We start from the raw sequence: 18,722 nt of genomic DNA, 5'->3' as shown, positions 1-18,722 counted from the left end.
TTCTCTCTTTAATGCATCAGTTTTATTAAGCTAACTGGCACCCATCTTCAAGATTTGTAAATCATTCTTCTCTTGAAGTCTTTCCACCATGTTTTCCAAAATGAACACAGTCACCTTGACCAGGAAATGCCAGGGGCTAAGAAAGCTCAAGGTTCTAATCTGTGTGAAAGAACCGGTTCTTCTTTGAAGCCTCCGGACATGGACGCCTCTTGCTTTAGGGAAAGGGGCAGCAGAAGTATCAGGAAAGTGACTGTCAAATCTGAATTCCCTCTTCTTCACAAATACTGGTTGGATCTGCCCACAGGGAAGCTGTAACAAAGTAAGACAGACCAGGCAGCTTTCAGGTGTTCACGACAAAAATGCATTGTCTCACTGTTCTGGAGGCTGGGAGTCTGAGATTCAGGTGTGGGCACGACAAAAATACATTCTCTCACTGTTCTGGAGGCTGGGAGTCTGAGATTCAGGTGTGGGCAGGGCTGGTTCCTTCTGAGTGCTGTGGGGGAGGGGCTGTTGCATCCTCCCTCCCTGGCTGGTAGATGTCAGTCTTCTCTCCCTGTGTCATCACACACTCTTCTCTCTACTTGGATGTTTGTGTCCGAATTTTCCCTTTAAAAAAAAAAAAAAGTTATGCATTCATTTCACGGAGAGAGCACCAGCAGGCCAGGGGAGGGGCAAAGGGGGGAGGGACAGAGAGAGAGAGAGAGAGAGAGAGAGAGAGAGAGAGAGAGAAACAGACTCCTCTCTCTGGTGTGGAACAGACACCTCTCTTGCGCTTGATGTGGGGCCAATCTAACAACCCTGAGAGCAGGGCCTGGACCAAAATCGAGTTGGATGCTCAACCAACTGCGCCCCCCAGGCGCCACCCCCCTATTTTCCCGTCATAAAGGACAGCATGCTACAGACCCCACTTTACCTTGATTTCTTCCATAAGGACCCCACCACTAAATACAATCTCATTCTGAGGTACCAGGGGATGGTACACATGAATGGGGTGGTGGGGGTGCGAGGGGGCACACAATTCAACCCTAGCATTTGTATACCTGGTCATGTCAAATTGGCTTTCTCACTGCCTTGGTTATGCTGTAAGGGAAGAACCCTTACAGATTATCTTATCTAAGTGTTTTAGTTTATAGGTGAAGAAATGGGGACCTGGAAGAAGGAAGGATTTGCCTAGGGGCACAGGCTGCTTTGTAACAAAACCATTTCGTTCCCACCTCCCCACCACCCCCATCCTTTAGACAGGTATTCTATCTCCTGCTTTATGTCCTCCAGATTGTCTATCCTCAGGAGTCTGGGCACACAGAGAAGGGGACACAGTGAATAGGTTACAGGATTTGAATCAAAACAGCTGAAGTGAATCCTGGGGTCCGCTTCGGTCTTTTGGGCTTCACAATCCTTGTTTCTAAAAAACAAATCCTAGGACCCTGCTCTCTCAATGCAGCAAAGAAAAGGAGGAGACATTCCTCCTGCAAATGTCTTATGAAGGATAGATCTTTGATTCAAAAGAAGATTTGCAAACAAACATGGGCAAATTGGTATGTAGACACCATTTCAGAACATTTCAAAGAGGCGATAATAACAGACGATACAGCTTAACCTGACGTTGGGACCCACCAAGTATATGTCAGCCAGGGTGCAGGGGAGTATAAAAGTCAAAGACTAAGATTTACCTTTAATACTGAGCTTCACACACCAGATCTCCGAAGTCGGTATCCAGAACCTCTTCCCGTCTCCCCATCCCAGAATTCTGTTCTGTGAGTTAGCACTGCAAGCCGTCTTCCTAGGGTGTCTCTAGGTCTGAAGGGTCACAGAAGGGAAACACAGAAACCATTACTCACTAGAGAATGACAGGCCAGGGTGAGCAGCCCCTGGCTAGCTGTGACTTAGTGGAGAGGGCAGGTGTTGTTGTTGTGTGATTTTTTTTTTTTTTTTTTTTTTTTGAGATTTCATTCGTTTATTTGAATGAGAGAGAGAGTGACAGAGAGAACACAAGCAGCGGGGAGAGAGGAAAGCAGGCGCCCCATGAGCAGGGAGCCTGATATGGGGCTTCAATGGGTGCAGACTTCCAGTTTGAGGGAAGATGACAAAGTTCTAGAGACGGAAGTCGCTGATGGCAGCACAGCAGCGCAAACGTGCTTAAGGCCACTTAATTATACGCTCACCAATGATTAAAATGCTGTATTTTATGGTGTGTTTTTTTATCACCAAAAGAAGGAAAGAGCAAGCAAGACTCAGATGCCCAGGTGAAAAGCAGAGGAAGGAGGTACGAGGTGTGGAAGAAGCTTCCCCTGATACTACAGGACAGCCAGTCAGTTATTTTGTGACTGCATCTGTGCTCCTGGGGGCTTCCCACCTTCTCAATAAAACAGATTCTGCCTCCAATTGGAGGTTTTTCCACTCAGCCTTTGTGGGCACGTCACATTTTATCCATAGGATACACAAGGAGTAGTGAAATTCCTAGGCCAAGGGTAATACACGTGCTCAAAATTTTACATGCAAGCTAGAGCTGATTAAGTGCAATCAAGGGGCAGGTTTTGGGTGATCCATGGACTTCTGAAATCGGAGACAGCATCTGATGTGTGTGGGAGCACACGTACAATTTTCTAGGAGAAGGCTCCCAAAATACCTCTCGGGCTCAGGGACACCGGAGAGTAGAGCATGAATGCTCCCCCAGCACAGAATCCCCAACACAGCATCAGTAAAACAAGTGAGAGAGCTCTGCCAAATTAAGCGACGTAAACTAGCTTTTCAATCCAACAAGTCCATGTGCCTGGACCTTCCCTACATACTTATTTCACTCTTGTAAGATCTTACCTTCCCTCGTCTGTTTCCTCCCTCTCCTGCCAGACTGCACCCTGAAACAGGAATAGAAGGATGCAGAGAGCCCCGCATGTGCTGGAGAGGAGTAGAGTGATCCAGACACCCCGAGGACAGTTTTGGAGGATGGTTGCAGGCTGGATCGGCGACATGAGATAGCCTTGATCCTGAACTCCAGAAGTGGACCGCGGTCTCGCAGTTGCACGTGTCTTCCTTCAAAATGGCTGCCAGGCTGGAATGGTGCATGACATCAGAGGCTTCTGACCTTCCTGATTGGAAAGACTGGACTCCGTGCTTCTTGGCAACGGAGGTGGACAAGAGCATCTTCGCAGAGCATGTCCATACTCCTAGCTTGGCCCCAGCTTAGAGAAGGGATAACAGGGCTTGGGTTCACCCAGAAGCCAGAAGGGGAGTTTGAGAAGAGGAGGGTCTGAGTCTCCTGGGAGGGCACAAAGAGCTTGGGAGAAATCATGGCCAGTTGTCAACCGTCCGCCCAGTCTGAGGGCCAGAGCCCCCAGCCTAGCACATCAGGGTACGCCCCGGAGGCCGTGGTAGATGAAGAAAGCCCAGGACCATCAGGTGAGGAAGCAGGAGGGAGAAGGGACTTGACAGGCTTGACTAGTGAGTACAAATGGGTACAGAAGCCAGGAAGGTGTGTCTGACTAGACTGCACGTGACAGGAGAGATTCAGATAGCCAGGGATTGGAGAAGAGAGCACGGTAGCCGGGGACAAGGGTATCCCACTGGCAGGAAAACCCAGGAAGCAAGGAAGGAGGGTTAGGAGATGAGATCCAAAGAGGAGATAAAGGAAGAGAGGAAATTATCCCATTATCCTCATGGGAGAAATGATCTATGAGGAAGAGTTTTGAGGGCGTGGTGGGAGGTATGAAACAGTGGCAAAGATGAATGGGGGCAAATGCATACGAACGAAGGACAAAGATGAAAGGTGGTTTTGGAGAGGCCAATCGCCTATGAGGCTACAGAGAATGAAGAGGGAGTTTGGGTTTGGGGGTGTGGAAAGCGTGGCTGAATTCCAAAGACAGAAGAAGCTTTGTACTGTAGCCTGGTTTCTTCACTCAGCCCCCTCTGTAGCCCCCTGCCCCTTGCCTCAGTCCCGCGGAAGGAAGAGAGACATCGAATCCGATGAGGAGACAGCCCCTGAGGCCAACGACATCTGGGTGGTGGAGACACTGAGGGGACTCAAGATGAAGCTGAAGAGACAGCGGGTATCTTCAGTGCTCCCTGAGCACCACGAGGCGTTCAGCAGGCTGCTCGGTAGGAACAGCACCCTCCAACCTTATTCTTTTTTCCTGAAAACACAAGAAACTTCCAATGGCTACGCTTTTCCAGTGGAAAATAATTCTTTGCAGGTCGCTGAGCTCTCTCTCTCCATCCTTGGAGGACTCCATACTGACCCCTCATCGGGGACACTTAAAAATGACAGAGGGATGAGAAAGCTTAGCTGCAGTTGCACTCCTGAGACATCTTAGCGCTTACTGGCCTTTTGAGTCTAAGTGCCTTCGGCTGTGTCGGGGCGGGGGCGGGGAGGGGAGGACAGGCCATCTTTGTACCCCGATGCCACTGTGGAATGAGAAAATGACAGCGGATGATGTTATGGTCTCTGCAGTGGCACATCCATGCATGATGAGACAGCATCACTATTTACTTCAGATCCCATCCTGCAGATGCACTGCTGACACCTGCCTGCCTCTGAGTCACCCGACAAGGGGGAGCCGCCAACTTCTCTTGGCCAGTCCATGGTCTTTTCTCCCCTCTGCCCATCAGCCTCACCCTTGGCTACATCCTGAAACTTCCCCAGGGGAGGTACTGTTCTCTTTGCTCTGGAACGTTCCCACAGTAACCCCATTCCAGTGGCCAACAGGACATCTGCCCTCTTTTCACAGAGGATCCGGTCATTAAAAGATTTCTGGCCTGGGACAAAGATCTGAGAGTATCCGACAAGGTATTGTTGTTCTCCACTAAGATAGACTCTTGCTCCAACACCTGTCCTGGGGCAGGGGAATGCCTCCTCAACCCTCTCTCCAACCTCATGCCTACCAAGACTTCTGGTCGGGGACCTCGTGGCTTTTGCAGATCCCCTGGGACCTGAGCACCAGGTGTGCCCCTCTGGCTGCTGCTACCTTAAGTCCCTCTGCCTCTCTGCTCTTGGGGGGCTTCCTTTGGCTCCAGCTTATCAAAGACCCTCCTGAAGCTGGCTGTCCTAAACACAAGCCCTCAAACCAGCACAACTAGCCATCCTGGGAGCACCAGAAACTCCTCCCTTGCCTTCCCCAGTTTGTAACCAACTGTCTGACACCAAAGAAGCAGGTTCACCCAACATGTCAAAGAGGCACCACCTGCTCCAGCCTCCTGTCCCCTCACCTCACTGGTCTTCCTCTCCCAGGATGGGACCCTTCTATGACGGCTTCTCTCCTCTTTCCGCCAGTATCTCTTGTCCATGGTCATCGCCTATTTTAGCCGCGCTGGTCTCTTCTCCTGGCAGTACCAGCGAATTCATTTCTTCCTGGCACTGTGAGTATTTTGCCTCATCCATCAGCAGTAGTCAATAACCTGGGAGGAAGGAAGGTAGAAGTGGGACTCTGATCTATCGGCTCATTTTTTCAACCTGTTTGTAACTCTTGAAATCTTGCCGTTTTTTTTATTATTTATTTATTTATTTATTTATTTATTTATTTATTTATTTATTTATTTATTTATTTGAGCTGTTTAGTCTGTGTATAAAATCAGTAGGATTAGAGTATAGTGGTTTTTTTTAAATAAACTATTCTTTGTAAACACAAATGCCCCTAACATCAGCTAAGAGACCCCCTGAAGAGAAGGAAACAAAAAGTCTCCAAAGAGGAGTGAAGGAAAGAACAGATGCTGCCTTGCCCCAAGCAACTAGGCTCAAGCAGCAGCCAGTTCTGATCCTTGAGATCTGTCTTCTTCCCATGGCAATACCAAGCATAACTGTCTTCCTCCTCTGCATTCCCAGCACAAATGCCTCAATTCAGCCTCAAGGCATAGCACAGATCTGTCGTAAAGGCTCCCACTGGTGTTTCTTACAAATCCGTCCCTAGCCAGTGGGTGCTATATGCCTGAAGTCTTTCCAAAGCATCGTCTCCTGCTCTACGCTCCATAACAATCTCATTGGCCAGGGGTGCTAGTGGTCAAGGTCAGAGTTTCCAGCTTAGCTCCAACCCCCTCGTCTCCATCCAACTTGTTCGCCCTCTCCGTGTTTCATCCTTCCAAGTACCCTTCCCTCCGTTTCTATACTGTGTTTCCTGTCTAGGTGATTTTGCACGTCTCCCTGAAGAAAACGACCTTTCCACAAGATTGATTCCAACCCCACAATCTTCAGATGCCCCCCCTAACCTCCCTGACGTCTGCACCCTAGTAGCACTTCTGTTAAAATTCTAGTCTCATGGGTATTTTGGACTACCGTTATTTCTCATTCACTACCCCCTTCTGCCCCTTTCCCCCCTTCCCCAATCCCATTACACTAGACGCCTGTTGAGGCAGGTCTTGTCAAAATATTACCATGCTCTCAAAAACACTCAGCACAATTCCTTACTTTTTGCAAATGTTTAAGTTAGGTCAGGTCTACGAGGTAATCAGTATTGCCCCTGACCGTGAGAGAAAGCATTCATTTATTCATTCAACAAAAACGTATAAAGTACATCTGATGTGCCAGGGACCATGAGGCGATGGGAAGAGAGAAACAAGAAGTGCATGTTGAATTACTGCACCTACATGAACCCAGTCCTATATTAGTCATTTGGGAGGAAAGCCAGGACTACAGAAATAGAGCAGGAGCTGTATACATGCCCCTGCTCCACAGGGCGACAGGTGTGTGCACAGACAGGCTGAAGGGAAGGGGGTGGGCTCAGGGATGGGAAAACAGAGCAGCATATGCCCTCAAGCTTCTGGGTGAGTTGTCTTTCTCCTCAAAGCGGGAGAAGTCTCTGCCCAGCCATGCCTTCTTGATCGGGCGGGGGGGGGGGGTGGGGGGGGTGGGGGGGTGGGGGGGGCGCTCTAGGACGCTGGGTAGGAAGCCGACTGCATCTTTTCTGGGAAGCTGAGCTCAGGTGGGGGGTCCTTCCTGTCCTGCTCCTGACCAGCAACCTCATGTCTTTCTCCAGCTACCTGGCCAATGATATGGAAGAGGACAACCAGGCCCCCAAACAAGCCATCTTTTCATTCCTTTATGGGAAGAACCGTTCCCAGCGTCCCTTGTTCCACAAACTGCGATTGCAATTCATCCGATCCATGGGCTGGAAGACTAGGGTGTCCAGGGAAGAGTGCGAGGAGGTGGGTGGGCTGTGGGGATTTGGGGTGGGACAATGGGAGGGGGAGGGGACATGGAGGGACATGGGATTCAGGACGAGAAAGAATTAGAGCCTGGAGAGTGGGAGGGAGGGGGAGTCCACCTGGAGGTTGTCTTCTCAGGGATCTGTTTGTCTTCCAGATCCAGGCTTTCGATCCAGATCTGTGGGTGTGGGGGCGAGATCGCACCCTCATACCCTAGAGGGACCATGGAGGCCCGAGGTCATCGGCCTGAGGGGAGGTATGTCTGTGTCCTCACGGGTCCAGGCACCATGACTTACTGTGTATTGAGGAAATCTGAGGAATCCAATTGCTAGACCACGCTCCTCTCCCCTGCCCCACACATGAGCCTTCCCACACACTGTAAAGTCGAGCAGCCATGCAGCCAGACGCTGACTCAGGTCCCAGCCACATGCTCACAACCACACATAGGCATGACCTCAGGGAGATGTGTGGGGGCCAGACTAGGGAAAACCAGTTTGTCACAGAGGCATGGCTGAAATAATTCCATTCACGGCAATGGGGCCCAAATGATAGCTTTCATGAAATGTTGATTTTCTGTGGAAAGTGAGTAAGTTTTCAGTTGATTCCATAAATTGTGTATTCACTTTCTTTCTTTCTTTTTTAAGATTTTATTATCCAGGGCAGCCGCGGTGGCACAGCGGGCCAGCCACGGTGGCGCAGCGGTTTAGTGTCGCCTGCTCCTGAAGACCCGGGATCGAGTCCCGCGTCGGGCTCCCTGCGTGGAGCCTGCTTCTCCCTCTGCCTGGGTCTCTGCCTCTCTCTCTCCGTGCCTCTCATGAATAAATAAGGAAAAATCTTAGAAAAAAAATTTACTTATCTATTCATGAGAGACACAGACACAGAGAGAGAGAGAGAGAGAGAGAGAGAGAGAGGCAGAGACATATGCAGAGGGAGAAGCAGGCTCCACTCAGGGAGCCTGATGTGGGACTCGACCCCGGGACTCCAGGATCATGCCCTGGGCCGAAGGCAGGCGCCAAGCCGCTGAGCCACCCGGGGATCCCCAGACTTTCTAATTCATTTTTGGCCTTTCATCCCTCACAGGTATCAACCACAGGGACTTATTTACAACAAAGTATATGTCTGTCTAACAGTAGGATATTTGATGGAAGAGTCTACCTATCTAGTAATACAAGAGAAATTATGTCTAGTTATGCTTTCATCCAAATTTCCTTTCAAGCACATTGCTTATGGCCAGATTGCCTGTGCATTTTCCACGTCCCCTGCCTGCTTCCGGACCAGTGTCCCATTTTGTTCAATTATACCTTTCCCCTCAGGTTTTCGGTGAAGGAAGTTTGTCAGAACAAGTGAAGCTTAAGAAATAATAGTTTCAGCATGGCTTATTGTGATCGACACACAAACTTATTGATTTGGGTAGAGGATTAAGTAAAGATTGGGTTTAACTCATGTGAACTATAGCTCTGTTAGTCCATTTAGGCTCCTACATCAGAGGACTACAGAGTGGATGGATGGCTTAAGAACAACAGACATTTACTTCTCACAATTTGGAGGGGACAAGTCTGCGATCAGAGTGTCAGAACCTTTACTGGGTTGGTCAGAACCTTTACTGGGTTGCAGATTGCCACCTTCTGGCTGTGTCCTCGCATGGTGGAAGGGGAGAGCTAGGTCACTGGGGTCTCTTTTATCAGAGCACTAATCCCATTCAAGAGGGCCCCACCCATGCCCTAATCATCCCAGTGGCCCCATCTAGCACCATCACCTTGTGGGTTACGATCTCAATGTATGAATTTGGGGTGTGCGTGTGGGATACAAACATTCAGACCGCATAGCACTGACCAACTTTAGGACTAGGTGTTATGGTTAAACATGGGGATCTAGGGTTAGAATGGGGGATTAGGCATGAGTCCAGACTCATGGTTCATGATGTTGATGTGTGAGTGATGTTTGCGGTATGGTGATTAGTTCAGACTCTAAGTAGCACAAAAGGACCAAGGTGAGTGTCCAGTCTAAAGCAACATTCTCTCAAGGTTGTTTGTTTTGGTCCCTGAACAGAATCACCTAGAGCCCTGGCTATAAAGTAGATGACTGGGCCTGTTCTTAGGTACATGAAGAAGTTTTTGGAGCCAGGATCACCAAAGTCCAGAAGTCATACTTGAAAATGAACTGGGGTTTAGGACGAATGATTAGGGATAAAGTGGATTTATACATTCGTCTCAACTCTGATTACAATGGACTGAGAAGGTGAATAATCTCTGTATCTGGAGAGTTGCCTCCTTGCAATCTGATGTCCTTCCTCTCTTTCTCAATTGCAGATCCCTGAGCCCCGGGGAGACGCATCTTTTCAGTAGGAAGTCAGGAACACAGGAGTCTCTTTCACAGATAATCTAGAAGAACCCAGGACCTTCCAGAACGAGCTCAATGGAGTTATCATGTTGCACTCCTAGGAGCTGGGAGTCCATGGAGGAGTCCACGGAGAGACCATAAGAAACCAGGGTTTTTTCACGTCCATCCCCTCCTGGGCCACCATCAAATATTTCACATTACTTAATTTGAATCTCTGCTGAGGTAGAGGTTGGAGGTCCCATTTTTCATGCACTGGGACACAGGTGAGGAGGAAATTACCTCAAAAATATAAAATTAGAACCCGAAGGATTGTGACAGCCAAACATATGTCATGAATTTCATTTGTTCATTTTGAAAATGTTGACCTCAGACTATATTTGTTTCTCTAGTTTTAATTTATGTATTTATTTTAAATAGTTCTGAAATAGTCATAGTTTCCGAGACATGCTATTCCAACGTAGTTTTGTGATGAGATTTCAGCTGCTGCATAACTATAACTTTGTTTACGTATTCAGGATAGGTTTTGTTTTTATTATACTTATATAATACATCAGTTATACTTATAACTAACCCGGGTTAGTTAGTTCCCTCATGTTCTTGTAACTGTAAATGTTTATTTGATAGTCTTCGTTATTAAACTGTGAGAACCAGGTGTCAGTTTTTAACTGGCCTTGATGACATGTTTGTATGTTATTTTAGGTTATTAAAGAGGACACTGCCAGGTGTCTCTTGGGGAAACATAATAAAGAGATGTCTTCTTACCTTCATGATGTTTGTGGTCATCACAATCAGTCTCATCTGTTCACTGTTCAATGATACTGTCGCTTAGTGGGGATGTGATTATTTAGCCACGTTTTCTTTTTCTTTTCTTTCTTTATTTAATATTTACAACTGTGTGCCAAGAATTTATTTTAGATTGAGGTGGATACTGCTGATTTCTCTTCAAGAGGACATGGCCTCCATATTCTTCTTCTTTTATTTTTTATTTTTTTTAATATTTTTTTAAATTTTTATTTATTTATGATAGTCACACACAGAGAGAGAGAGAGAGAGAGAGAGAGGCAGAGACACAGGCAGAGGGAGAAGCAGGCTCCATGCACTGGGAGCCTGACGTGGGACTCGATCCCGGGTCTCCAGGATGGCGCCCTGGGCCAAAGGCAGGCGCCAAACCGCTGCGCCACCCAGGGTTCCCTATTCTTCTTCTTTTAAAAAACAAACACTTCAATATAGTAACATATGATGGATTATCGGTCACAAAGGTAGAGGTCAGTGATTGATCAGCCTCATGTAACACCCAGTCCCTCCTTAATGTCCCTCCTGAATGTCCGTCACACAGTCATCCTATTCCCCCACTCCCCTCTCCTCCAGCGACCCTCCATTTGTTGCCTATGATTAAGAGTCACTTATGGTATGTGTCTCTCTCTGATATCGTCTTGTTGTATTTTTTCCTCTCTTCCCCTATGCTCCTCTTCTTTGTTTCTTAAATTCCATGTATAAGTGAAATCATATGATAATTGTCTTTCGATGACTTATTTCGCTTAGTGGAATAGCCTCTAGTTCCATCCATGTTGCTGTAAATGGCAAGACTTCACGTTCTGATGGATGAGTAATATTCCATTATACACACACACACACACACACACACACACAGGACGTCCTCTTTATCCATTCATCTGTTGATAGACATCTCGGCTCTTTCCATAGTTTGGCTCCTGTGGACATTGCTGCTATGAACATTGGGGTGCAGATGCCCCTCTGGATCACTACACTTGTGTCTTTGGAGTAAATACCCAGTAGTGCAAATGCCGGGTCGTACGGTAGGGCTCTTTGGAACTTTTTGAGGAACCTCCAGAGTAGCTACACTAGCTTACATTACCACCAACAGTGTACAAGGGTCCCCCTTTCTCCACATCCTTGCCAACGTCTATCATTTCCTGACTTGTCAATTTTAGCCACTCTGACTTGTGTGAGGTGGTATCTCATTGTAGTTTTGCTTTCTATTTCCCTGATGCCATAGCATGTGGAGCGTAGTCTCATGTGTCTGTCGGCCATTTGTATGTCCTCTTTGGAGGAATGTCTGTTCATGTCTTCTGCCCATTTGAGTTTTAAAAATATTTTGTTTATTTATTCATGAGGGACACACGGAGAGAGGGAGAGACATAGGCAGAGGGAGAAGTAGGCTCCTCGCAGGGAGCCTGATGTGGGACTCAATCCCAGGACTCTGGAATCATGACCTGAACCAAAGGCAGGTGCTCAATTGCTGAGCACCTTTTTTTTTCTTCTCCCCGTTTCTTGTTGGATTATTTGTTCTTTGGGTATTGAGTTTGATGAGTTCTTTATAGATCTTGGATACTGGCCCTTTATCTCATAAGTCATTTGCAAATATCTTCTCCCATTGTGTTGGGTATCTTTTGGTTTCCTTGACTGTTTCCTTTGCTGGGAAAAAGCTTTCAATATTCATGGAGTCCCAATAGTTCATTTTTGCCGTTGTTTCCCTTGCCTTTGGAGACATGTGTCGTAAGACGTTGCTGCAGCAGACGTCATAGAGTTTGCTGCCTGTGTTCTCCTCTAGCATTTTGATCGACACCTGTCTCATAGTTAGGTCTTTCATCCATTTTGAGTCTATTTTTGTGTATGGTGTGAGGAAATGGTCCACTTTCATTCTTCTGCATGTGGCTGTCCCATTTTCACAACACCGTTTGCTAAAGAGACTGTCTTTTTTCCACAGGATATTTTTCCTGCTTTGTCGAAGATTAGTTGAAGGCCCATTTCTACATTCTCTATTCTGTTCCATTGATCTATGTGTCTGTTTTTGTGCCAGTACTATGCTGTCATTTGAATATTGCTTTGTAATAGAGCTTGAAGTCTGAAATCGTGATGCTGCCAGTTTTTCGTTTTGTTTGTTTGTTTGTTTGTTTGTTTGCTTGCTTGCTTGTTTTTTGACAATCCTTTGGCGGCTACTCAGGGTCTTTTCTGGTTCCATACAAATTTTAGGATTATGTGTTCCAACTCTGTGAAATAAGTTGATGATATTTTGACAGGGATTGCACCGAATGTATAGACTGCCCTAGGTAGCACAGATGTCTTAACAACATATGTTCTTACAATCCATGAGCATAGAACGTTTTTCCATTTCTTTGTACCTTCCTCAATTTCTCTCATGTGTGTTCTACAGTTTTCTGAGTACAGATCCTTTGCCTCTTTGGTTAGGTTTATTCCTAGGTATCTAATGGTTTGGGGTGCAATTGGAAACGGGAGAGACTCCTTAATTTCTCTTTCTTCTGTCTCATTGCCAGTGTATAGAAATGCAGCTGGTTTTTGTGCGTGGGTTTTTATTTCCTGCCACTTTGCTGAATTCCTATACAAGTTCTAGCAATTTTGGGGTAGAATCTTTGGGGCTTTCCATGTAGAGTATCATGGCATGTGCAAAAAGTGCGTTTGACTTCTTCCTCGCGGATTCTGATGCTTTTTATTGCTTTTTCTTGTCTGTGGAGGCCCAGACCTCTCGTACTGTGTTGAACAGCAGTGATGAGGGTGGACATACCTTCTGTGTTCCTGACCTTAGGGGAAAAGCTCTCAGGTTTTCCCCATTGAGATGATATTTGCTGTGGGTCTTCCGTAGATGTCAGCCACATTCCTTAACTTCCAAAACTAACTCTCAGTTATTTTTCATGTAGAAAAAAACTGAAGACAAGGAGGATCTTCAGCTGGTGTCTTCTTTTGTTTAAAGATTTATTTATTTCGGTGAGAGAGAGGGCAAACACAAGCAGGGGGAGGAGCGGAGGGAGAAGGAAAACCAGACTCCCCGCTGAGCTGGGAGCCTGACCTGGGGCTCCATCTCAGGGCCCCAGGATCATGACCTCCGCTGAAGGCAGGTGCTTAGCCAACTGAGCCACCCAGGCACCCCCTGAGCTAATGTCTTTAAGTAGGAAACGAGAAGATATTGAGGGAGAAAATGGGGGAGAAAAGGAAGATAGCGCTATGGGGGACCTAGACAGTAATCTGAAATTTACAATGAAGGCAAGGTGGCTCAGCAAGATTACGCATTCCAGGAGATGGTCCAAGGCAAGCAGATCCAGGAGTGCAGGGAACACAAGCATTGTGTGTTCAATATTCAATCACAGTAGGCGTCCCTTTCACAACCCCCAATTCCAGTTTTTTTGTGGTAGAAGAAAAATAAGAGTGTGTGATGAAATGGTAACAGCTGCATAGAAATGACGGTTTTGGAGAACTTTCTGAGAAGCACAATAAGATAAGAGGAGCTAAAGCTGTCAAATAAGATAAGCGCGGAGAAGAAAGACCTAATGACATGAATCCCGAATTTTGGAGAAAACCATCTTGGGCAACGGTAGCAGCAGAGAACACTTCAGTGTCCTCAGGATGCATCATGCTCCTGGCACATACATGTGTATCACCAGTCAGGAAGCTCACCCAAGTGTGGTGACCAGGATTTTTACTGAAGTTTCATTAAGGGAGTGTGATTAATTCAATCACTGGCCATACACTGAACTCAATCTCAGGCTCCCTTCCTTCCGCTAGAGATTGGGCTGATATCAAGTGGTTCAAAAGCCCCAACCCTGTTGGTGTTCCTGATATAGCTGGCCCCTATCCTTAGCATCAACTCAGCAGTTTGGTCCAAGAGGCCTACCAGGATAACAAACACTCCCATCACTTAGGCAATTCCAAAGATTTAGAAACTCTCTTCCAGGATCCAGGCAGAAGACCCAGACAAATTCTTTCCACAACACATTGGCTATGGTCAGGAGTCTGTCAGAACTCAGGTGGTCAGGGAAGATACAGATTTGAGGACAGATCAATCACAGGAGATACCGGAGAAGTTAAACAGATAAGGATTGAAGTAATGGGGCGCTCACAGGGATTTGGAATAGCCCAGGTGATGCGAGAAATTTAGGATATGAACATAGCTCTCTATATAGGAGCAACTGAGGAAAGAGAAGCCAAAGGAAAAACTGTGTTTGTGTGTGCGTGTGCGCGCGCACGTGCGCGCGTGTGCTGCGGCGGGGGGCGGGGGGGTGGTTGCAACTCTAGTAAATGACATGAGCTGATAAGCATGGAGCGATTTCAGAAAGTGAAACCACCAAGGTCAAAAGGGCAAGGGACATTAAAATCTAATTAGAGCAGCTCTGGAAGAGGGACAACATTAAGAAGTGGGACACACAGTTGATGGACTCAGGGTAGCAGAGAGACTAGATTGTGCAGACATGGAAACAAAGAGGAAAAACAGTCTGACAGCTTGGAAACAGACATAACTTATGAGACATCTGGGATTTAAAATGTATATTTAGGAAGCTCTAGGCCTCTGTAGGATGGCAGGTGAAGGCAGGTTAGGAAACAGCTCAAATGACCTCAACGAAATGATGCAAGAAACAAGATGATGGTTCCAAACAATAAAGAAATAGCAAACAGGCAAGAAAACAGATGCGAGAAGACAGTAGAGGAACATGTCTGAAGTATAGGAGAAACACCAGCAAAGCTGCCTTGAAACAAAACCAAGGCACAAACACACACACACACACACACACACACACACACACACACAAAAGCATTTTTGGACATGAGAGCTGAAAGAATTCATTAGCAACTACAAGAAATGTTCCAGGGCCCCTGGGTGGCTGGCTCATTTGTTGATTTCAGCTCAGGTCATGATCTCAGAGGCCTGGGATCAAGCCCCAAGTCCAGCTCTGTACTCAGAGCTCAGTCACCTTGGGAATTCTCTCTCTCCCTCTGCCCCTTCCCTCCACTTGTGCTCTTTCTCTCAGATAAATAAATAATCCTAACAACAACAACAAAAAGGGTTCCAAAATCTATAAAGAACTTATCAAACTCAACATCCAAAAAGCAAATAGTCCACTTAAGAAATGGGCAGAAGACACGAAGAGACAGTTTTCCAAAGAAGACATCCAAAGCAGACAGACACATGAAAAGATGCTCAACATCACCCATCACCGGAGAAAGATATCAAAACCACGATGAGATATCACCTAACACCTGTCAGAAACCCCAAAATGAAATTAAACATACAAGAAACAACATCCCTCTTGTACTGTTGCTGGCAATGCAAACTGGTGCAGCCACGCTGGAAAACAGTATGGAGGTTCCTCAAAAAGTTAAAAATAGAGCTACCCTAGGATCCACCAACTGCACTACTGGCTAACTATTTACCCAAAGGAAACAAAAATACAGATTCAAACATTCTGATGTTCATAGTGTTGGGCTGGCGAGACCGGGGACGTCAAAACAGCCCACCCGAGGCCAGCAACCTCCCAACCTCCCAATAAAGGCACCTTGCCGCCCCGCCCCCATCTTCCTGCCAAAGCTGCCTTGCTGCCCTACACTATCTTAGCTTACAAAACACAGATCAGCCCCCCCACCCCACCCCCCGCCGCCCACCACCCTCTAACCCTTGCCCCAACCCGAATGCCGCCCTGGCCCCATCTTCCCGCCAAAAACTCTTTATAAACACCCCTGCAGTTTGCCTGGGCACGGCTTCAGGGAACCACACCAGGGAGCGCTCCCCATTAAAGCACTCTCAAACCTACCACCTGGTTCTGCTCTCTTTAATTGTATCCCCCGATCATTAAAAGAAAACCTGACATATATCAGCATTATCAACAACAGCCAAACTATGAAGAGAGTCCAAATGTCCACTGAGTAGTGAATGGATAAAGAAGATGCGGCGTATATACACAACGGAATGCTACTTAGCCATCAAAATGAATGGACTCTTGCCATTTGCAATGACATGGATAGGGGTACACTATACTAACCTAAGCAAAGTAAGAGAAAAACAAATACCGTATGATCTCATTCATATTAGGAATTGAAGAAAGCAGATGAACATACGGGAAGAGGGAAAAAGGGAGACAGGGAAACAAACCATAAGACTCTTAAGGATAGAGAATACACTGAGGGTTGATGGAGGCAGCTGATTGCAGGAGGGCCTAGATAGGGGATGAGTATCAAGGAGGGCACTTGTTGTGATGAGCACCGGGTGTCTTATATATGTGATGAATCACTGAATTCTACTCCTGAAACCGATACTGCACTGCATGTTCACTACCTAGAATTTAAATAAAATATTGGAAAAGAAAAAAAAAAAAGCCTTAGAGTGTTCAAGGATGTCCTTCAGGCACAAGGAAAATGACAGGAGATCTACATCTGGAAAGACATAAAACATAAAGAAACCAAGTGCACCAGAAATGGCAACGATGTTATTTTAGTATTCCTTAAAAAATAACACTTTACCCAAAAATCACAATGTCTTGGGGGATTGATTCTACCTGTGAAAGTAATATCCGGGCAGTCTGGGTGGCTCAGCAGTTTAGCCCCGCTGTCAGTCCAGGGCCTTATCCTGGAGACGCAGCATCCACTCCCGCGTCGGGCTCCCTGCATGGGGCCTGCTTCACCCTCTGCCTGTGTCTCTGCCTTTCTACCTCTCTCTCTCTCTCTCTCTCTCTCTCTCTCTCTCTCTCTGTGTGTGTGTGTGTGTGTGTGTGTGTCTTTCATGAAGAAATCAATAATAAGTCTTAAAAAAAAGAAAAAAAAGAGTAATATCCAACAACAGCATAAGGACCAAGAGGGGAGAAATGGAAATAACCACAGGCTCCCTATAGTTGAAGTGAAACAGTACATTACCTGAAGATGAACTGTAAAATATTAAAGCAGCATAACAGAAACCCCAAAACAATAAAAACATAACAGTGTTAGAGCCAAAGACCCCGCAAAAGATGTAAAACAGAATCACAAAAAATACACAATCCATTGAAAGGAAAGAAGTTCACAAAAGAAGAAAAAAGAAACAAAGCCAATGGTACAAAGAGAAAACAAAACCAGACTACAACCCTTACTGGTTATATCAATAGTCAGATTACATGTAACGTGGTCTAAGCAAACCAATTAACAAGCAGAGACTGTCAGACTGGATTTAAAAACAGCAAGATCCAACTATCTGCACTTGAAGTATGAAGATGGAAACAGGTTGAAAGTAAAAGGGTGACATCAGATGCCAACACGTCTCAAAAGAAAGCCAGACTGGCCACATGAGACTGTTATAATAAACTTCCACTTCCGGAATTCAATCCATCCATCAATATCCTTGATCTTAGCAGGTACAATCTGAAAACGGACATGACAGATGACATCCACTCTCAAATGATTCAGGTAAGAAATACACACACACACACACACACACACACACACACACACAGAGAGAGAGCTAATAAAGCAAATGTGGGGAGAGGTACAAAACTGGAGTATCCAGGCAAAGGGAACATGGGAGTTCTCTAAGATCCTTGCGACTGTTGTGTAAGATTGAAGTTTTTTCAAAATAAAATGTTGAATAAAAATGAATGCTATCAAATACATAGAGGATGTTGCAAAAGGACTCAGAAACCCATCTGAAGGGATTCCTCTGGTCAAACACAGAACCACTTAGACATCAAAGAGAGAAACGACTTCAATGTACTGAAATACTTAAAATTTGTGTAAACCCATGAGCTCATAATGGTAACAAAATGAATCAAAAAAAAAAAAAAAATCCCAGTTGCTTAGGAGCCTACTGGATATTGTGAAAATAATCTTGTCTGTAAGAAACACAGAACTATTTAAAGAGATGTTGTTCTTTAGGAAAGTATTCTAGCTGGGAAACAAAGAAATGGTAAAGTAACATAGCACCATCTTGTCTCCCCTAAAGAACTGGGGGATCTTGGCAATGAACATCAACCAATGGATGCTAACGTCACAAAAACAAAGGAAGATGATACGGGCCTCCGGGGGAAAGCGGACAAGAGTCATGGGCAGCAAAGTCTTGCAAAAGAACTGAACAGAACTGGGTCAACGTCCGGAGCTACCTACCAATTATATAAGGCATATGGGTAATGATAAAAGTCTTCAAGTTAGAATGACAGCAATGTGGTCCACACAATCCAGACTACGGGAAACACAGGATAAGCCCAACTTCTTCAAAACATAGATTACAAAGCAGTAACATAAGAGACATACAAGGAAACCATCAGCAAATGATTTAAAAGACTTAGCCACCTGGAGAGAGTGGTCTCTGTGTATCCTGACTGAAAAGAACCACCTCAAACACATCCAGAAGATGGCAAAACTTTGAACACCAGATATTACATACTGAGAAAAAAAGGTATTGCAGGTTACCCTCACCTACTTTTTCAAACACCCCTGGTCAGTTAAAGAGCAAAAATATCTGCAGGTGAACTTTTTTAAAAGCC

This window comes from Vulpes vulpes, chromosome 3 (genome assembly GCF_048418805.1).
Source record: "Vulpes vulpes isolate BD-2025 chromosome 3, VulVul3, whole genome shotgun sequence".
Taxonomy (NCBI): Eukaryota; Metazoa; Chordata; class Mammalia; order Carnivora; family Canidae; genus Vulpes; species Vulpes vulpes.
The sequence above is the reverse complement of the archived record's forward strand: the minus strand, read 5'-3'. Positions refer to the sequence as shown.